The sequence below is a fragment of the Echinops telfairi genome, unplaced genomic scaffold, assembly GCF_000313985.2.
Source record: "Echinops telfairi isolate 266 unplaced genomic scaffold, ASM31398v2 ScPeMD7_7469;HRSCAF=8507_1, whole genome shotgun sequence".
Classification (NCBI taxonomy): Eukaryota; Metazoa; Chordata; class Mammalia; order Afrosoricida; family Tenrecidae; genus Echinops; species Echinops telfairi.
The window spans coordinates 112,920,213-112,927,229 of NW_022111373.1; the positions used below are offsets into that span (position 1 = coordinate 112,920,213).

Genomic DNA, 7,017 nt, shown 5'->3' on the forward strand with positions numbered 1-7,017 from the left:
AGGGGGGGGGGGAATGCCTCCCTAGCCAGTCCCTAGGGAAAGAGCAAAGGTCCTAGGAAGTGGCCCTGAGTGGACCCAGAGTTCGTTTTTTTGCCCCACCCAGCGGAGCTCGGCCAAAGCCCAGGAGCCATCTCAGTCCTTCTTCAATAACACCCTCCTTTGGGGGAGCGAAGAGACCAATGTTGAGGGCTACAAGCCCTTCCTGGAGAGAGTTCTTATTTGGAGATGAAATATGTCCTGGCTAAAGAAGAGTCTGTCATGAGCCTACGGGTGCTCTGCTATGTCGTGGTGTTTCCAGGTGGACAGCTATTCCTAGATAAATTCAATCTGGCTTCCACTTGAATGTTGGGGTGAAGTCTGCGCTGTGCTTTTAGCAGAGCTAGTCCTTCCACCCAGGGCTGAAGCAGAAAGGTCAGGGCAGAACTCTGCTCTTCAGCTCCTCCCCAGGGGACCAAGGAGCCAGGGTGACAAGCCACCCATCATGACTCCCAGAAGAATCATAGCCCTTCCGGTTCTCAGGGCCTGGAGGTCGGCCTTCTGGTTTAAAGATGAAAACCCCAAAGACTCCTTTTCATGGAGTCTGTTCTACCTCATGGTTCCCCTTTAAGACAGAGTGGAAGCGCCCCGGTCAGGTCTCCATGGCAGCCAGGTGGCACTGTGTGTTGGGCTGCTGACAGCCTCTCCATAGGAGAAAAATGAGACTATCTACTTCTGTAATGATTGACCCTCTCAGAAACTCCCTCTCTCTCTCTGTGGAGTTACTGTGAGTTGCGATTGACTAACTAGCAGTGGGTTACATCTGTATGGAACCAGACTGCCCCATCTTCTCCCCAGGAGCTGCTAGTGGGTTTGAACGAACGACTTTTCAGCTAGCAGCCTAGAACTTAACCTCTTTGCAACCAGGGCACCTTCCCATAGCTATTACTAAAACCCAAACCCTACCATCAAATTGATTCGGACTTAATGGCCCTATACAAGATCTTCAAAGGGGAGCAGAAACTTCACCTTTCTTCTTCGGAGCTGCTAGCGAGTTTGAACTGCTGGCCCTGCAGTTCACAACCCAAGACGGAAGGCGCTACACCTCCAGGAATTTCAGCCTAGGAAAGCATGTAGGGCGTTCAAATTTATCATGTGAGGTTGCTATGAGTTTGAATGCACTAGAAAACACACAGGAGCCCTGGTGGCATAGTAGGCTACTCCTTGTGCTGCTAGCCACAAGGTTAGCAGTCTAAAACCACCAGACCCTTCTCCGGAGAACATACTCTGCTCCCCTACGACTTACAGACGTAGAAACGCTGTCCTATGGGCTTGCGATGAGTCAGAATTGACTCTATACCAGTGACATTATTCTCGATCACCTACTGTACATATGAAGGCGGGATGCATGAATACAGCACACAACTGAAAACAATGTAACTTGCAGGAAGGTTGACCATTGGACCCCCCCCCCACCTCCCCAAGATATTGAAAACCCTGTGGAACTCAGCACCCATGGATAATCATGGGTCAGAATCAACTAGACAACAGCTATCAACAGAGATCTCCTAAGCCTTACCTTCAGTCCACACAGGGGCCTGCTTTTGGCCTCCCGTGACAGACCATGCCCCTTTGGGTGTGAACTCCAGCAGTGACTGCCTATTTTTTCCTTACCACCAGCCCAGTATATGTTGGGCAACTGTGAATACTGTGATTTTTGAAATCGACACTCAGTTCCAAGCAAGTGTTGCAATGTCAATATTTCCCATGTTGGTTTTGCTCTTCCTGACTTAAAATTATTTTCCTTGAAGCAGATACAGGAGCAATAATCATTAGTATTTTGACTGCCATCTGTAAAGCATCTATTACATCAAATAACAAACCAAACCCACAAGCAAATTCTGATGGATCGAAAACCTTTACTACCTACATGAATGCAAAGACATTCGACTGTGGATCATGAAATTATGGCTGTGTGCCTTAATTTTAGTAGCATAGGAAAGAATAGGAATTCCAGAACATTTACTGGCCTCATGAGGAACCTATATAATCCTTTGAACAGAATGAAGGGACTCTACTTTGCACATATTATCCGGAGAGACCAGTCCCTGGAGAAGGATGTCAAGCTTGGTAAAGTGGAGGGGCAGCTAAAAAGAGAAAACCCCTCAAGGAAATGAGTTGACACCGTGGCTGCAACAATGGGCTCAGGCATGGGAACAATTGTGAGGATGGCCCAGGACCAGGCAGTGTTTTGCTCTGTTGTACACTGGGTCACTATGAGTGAGAATCCACTCAATGGCACCTAACAACCATAACAGCATGGCGGAAAGGAGCCCCGGTAACAACATAGGTATCACAAGGTCAACAGTTCAAATCCACCAGCCATTCCTCAAAAGAAAGAAATACTTCCAATACAAGTAGACACTGTGGAAAAGCTTGCTTGGTTTTTTTTTTTAGTTTGTTTTGTTTTTGCCCTATGTCTGTATTTGGCAACTGACTTATTGACCTCTGGTTTTTCAGACTTGAATCAACGGCTTACCATATGGACTGCCAATCCTGGGAGTTGTCAGGACCCTGCCATCTGACCTACCAACCTTGGATTCATCCGTTTCTCCAGCCACAAGCCTTATCTGCTCACCTTGGATTCATTTGCCTCTGTAGCCATCATGCTCTCATCTTCTGCTGATTTTGGGTTCATTAGTTCCTGCAGCTTTGTGAGTCAGGAGAAGCCTGGAGCTTAAAAATCTGACCACACAGACTAGAATGTGCCCACATAAACAACTGTGTGAATAATTTTCTTGATGTAAGTTACTTTCTCTATGTACACATAAAAGGATAACTGATTCCACTTCTCTAGAGAATCAAGCCTAAGACAGTGTGCCTAATCTAAGACATTATTTTCGATCATACGTGCAAAAGCTGGATGTATGAATAAAGAAGTCTGAAGAATTAATGTCTTTCAATTGTGATGTTGATGAAAAATATTGAATATATCATGGACTTCCAAAAGAATAAATAAGTCTATCTTTGGAGAAGACAGATAGAACGCCCTCTAGAAGGATGGCGTGCTTTGGACAGGTTATCACGAGGGACTCGTTCCTAGGGAAGGGAAGCATGCTGGGTAAAGCAGAAGGTCAGAAAAAGAAAAAAGAGGAAGACTATCACTTCAGTGCATTGACACAGTGGCTGCAAGCATGAGCTCAAATACAGCAATAATTGTGAGAATGGCGCAGGACAGAGCAGTGTTTCAGTCTACTGCACATAGGTCACTATGAGCGAGAATCAACTCAATAGCAACACCTAACAATAGCAACTCCTACTAAACCTATTTGAAGTTCTTGCTGTTAATAACTGCCACCAAGTTGGCCCCCAGTTGGTGGTGGCTCCATACAAAATAGAAGCGGGGGGTGGGGGAGGATCTGTCTGGTCCTATGCCACCCCTATGATTGGTGGAAAACTGAACCATTTTGATCCATACAGTTGTCACTGGTAGAGTTTTGGAAATAGATCACTAAGCCTTTCTTCTATAGTCCTACCTAGTCTGTTAGCTCTGCCAAAACTTGTTCATCATCAACATAGCAAACAATAAGCCTTCACTGACAGATGGTTAGTAACTGGATCCTGGTCTTTGGAAGGCAAGATTTTGACCATTGAATTACCACTAGCCCCTTTGAAGTGCCTTACATTCCTAATGACAACCCTATGATGTAAGGAAGCCATAGGACACAGATCGTATTGTTAGCATTCCCCCCATTTACAGAAACATGGAAAGTTAAGTAACTTGCTCAAAGCCAGAAAGCTCCCAAGAGGCAGAGCTGAGATTGGCTCTAAGCAGTCTGGTTCCAGAGTCAAACTCTTAGAGAGTCAGGGTGGAGGGCAAACACTGCAGTGGACCAAGATGAAAAGATATGGATGTTTAATCCAAGGCTATGCCTGCAATGTAAAAGAAAGGGGCTGGAGGAGATAATGACTGAATTCCAGGGTTGGCTTTTTCTTTCTTATCTGATAAAGCAGCACTATCTAATCCAAACCCCATGTGTGCTGGTGTCTTTTTGAAGTCTCCTACACATTGTCATTGCAAATGTTGTGAGCCTACTTCTCAGCCTTCTTGCTGTTGTTTTCCCTTCTGTGCCCCAAAGCAACCCATCACACACACACACCCCCGCCCCCTGCTTCCCTGGGGGTGGGGTGAGGGGCCTCCCAGCCTCCCTCCCATCCTTTGTGAATGGCTATAGATAATCTGGGAAGCTGCCTTGGTATCTTCAGAGGTCTCTCTTGGTTTTCCCTCCCAGGGGTTGCCTTTGATATTGTTATCTTTTACTTTGGGGAACCCACAAAAGTTCTCTAGTCCTAAGGCCATTGAGATACAGCCTAACATCTTTAGAACTGCTTGTTAAATCTAAGGCACCTCTCGTGTTTTGTGGTTGTTGGTTGCCATTTGTGCAGAGTAGAGGTGCTCCATCGGCTTTTCTTTTCTTTCTTTCTTAAATAACATCATATTGGGAATTTGGTGAAGATTTACAGAGCAAATCAATTTTCTGTTCAACAATTCATCCATGTTTGTTTCATGCCATTGATTGCAATCCTTTCTTTTTTCCTACCCTTTCTGACTTCTGGACTTTGACCTTTGGCAAACACTGCCCTTTTGATCTCAAATGATTATCTTCAGGAGTGCATGCCTCGTTAGTATCATTGCTCCCCTTCTAGAACTATTATCTGGCTGAAAAATGAACCATGGAAATAAGGTAAGTTTTAGACATGAAGAGTGACTAAGGGCCATAGTATAGGACAGCGGTTCTCAACCTGTGGGTCACGACCCCTTTGGGGGTCGAATGACCCTTTCACAGGGGTTGCCCGATTCATAGCAGTAGCAAAACGACAGTGATGAAGTAGCAACAAAAATAATTTTATGGTTGGGGGGTCACCACAACATGGGGAACTGTATTAAAGGGTCACGGCATTAGGAAGGTTGAGAACCACTGCCCTAGGGGGTTCTACCAGTCTCTATCAAACCTTTTTAAAATTATTTTGAGTTTGAGGCCACATTTTTCTCTCACTATCCAGGACCCTCTAATATGTCCTCCTTTCAGAGCAGTTGGTAGTGCGCTCGTTTTTCTAGCGGGCAGGGCACCATCTAATTCTTCTGGACTCAGAACTATAGAAGCGAAGGTTCACAGAACCCACTAGTTCATTGGGATTATTTGTTTCAGGTAACTTCGTCTTCTTCATTCTTCTTTGGTCTGGGCAGAGGAAGACCAAATGCTACACTTTTTGATGGTTACTCACAAGCTTTTAAGGCCCTAGTCTATACTCACCAAAGTAGGATGTAGAACATTGTCCTTGTGGACTATGCTATGCCAATTGCCTTTTATGTCCCCCAAGACTATGGTCCTGAGCCCCATTCCCTTGAGGTCTTTGGTTATGAATATATCCATAAATATGTTTATGGATAATTTCATGTATAGTTGAGTTATGAAATGTCCATGAATATAGTAGCTCTATATTCATGTATAATGAGCCCTAGTGGCATCATGCTTATGCATTGGGGTGCAATTTGCAAAGTCAACAGTTCAAAACCACCAGAAGAAAGATGAGGTTTCTATTCTCACAACTATTTCGAGTCTTGAAAATTCAAAGGGGCAGTTCTACCCCACCTTATAGGGTCACTATGCATTGGCATCTACTCGATGGCAGTGAGTTATGTTTATGTATATAGATTAGCTCTGCTCTATTTACAGAATAAATATATAAGCAGAAACTCCTTTCAAACCTATCTGTGTTGGTGGGTATAGTCTCATTCTCCTCCCCACCCCTGTTTGGCCTGCACATTTATCTATACATCCACTCGGAGATTTGTTATTATAGATTCATGTGCATAATAATACGTATTTCCTTCTTTTACCTTTATCTCTCACTCCTTCCTGTATCCCTATCTCCTTCATCATTTTTGGCTGAACTCCCTCTTATTATTCAACATAGATAGGTATTTGAAGGTAGCCCTGATGGCACAGGGGTTAAGCACTTGGCAGCCAATCAAAAGGTCAGTGGTTAGAACCTCCTCCTGCCCTCCCCCCACTGTTTCTGTGGGAGAACCACTTGGTAATAGTCTTCTTTAAATGTTAGTTTCCATAAGAAACACTACGGGGCAGTTCTACCCTGTCCTGTAGGGCCACTGTGAGTTGGGATCCCCTTAGGGTACAACAACAACCAAACTTAAAACTCACTTCCATCAAGTTGATTCTGACTCAGACAGTCTATAGATAGGGTAGAACTTCCCCCGTGAGTTTCCCAGACTGGAATTTGTTTTTCAGGCTTGAATTTTATTTTATTTTATGTACACATAGTTGGCATTGTTTCTTCTTTTGGGTCGCGGTCTTGGATTGTCCATCCAAAGAGAACTTAGTCCAGCTTGATGAAGCCGATGTCCTTTGCGTACTGACGGAAACACTGAGGACGTATTTCCGGATCAGAACGTGCGGGTTTGAGCACATCCGGCAAGAACGGGAGCCCTGGCCGAATTTTCGCGGGTGGCTCCAGTAGAGCTGCTGGTGACTCATCTTGTTCCCAAGCTCTCTCCGAGGCAAAAGGCCAGACTGGAGCTTTTAGCAAGGTTAGAAAGCCATGGCATCTCCCCAACAGCAGCTGGTGGTTTCGAACTGCTGACCTTGTGGTTAGCAGTCCAACATGTAACCACTATCCTACCAGGACGCCTTAAAAAGTGCAGCTTACCAGCCCTTTCTTTGACATAGCTCTTGGATGGATTCAAGCAGCTGACCTTTCAGCTAGTAGTTGAATGCTCAACCATTCACCCAACGCCTTTGCTATTCAAATCACAGCCCTATGGCTCCCTTTAGTCCCACTTTGATAACAGTTGTGGCACTTTGGAAATATGACAAATGACAAATGGAGCCCTTGGCTCTCTTTTTCCTTTCACTCTCTTTCAACCTTCTGGGAGGAGGAAAACTAACCAGGGCCAAGAGGCTTTGGATGTTTCATTAAAAGAGATCTGTTCAAATTCACTTGAGGTATAAACTCAATTAA

General features: G+C 44.8%; 1 pseudogene; it reads right to left on the reverse strand.

Moving 5' to 3' along the window:
* Window positions 1–6,375: 6,375 nt before the first annotated feature.
* Window positions 6,376–6,533, reverse strand: LOC115873766 (annotated as a pseudogene).
* Window positions 6,534–7,017: the final 484 nt, after the last annotated feature.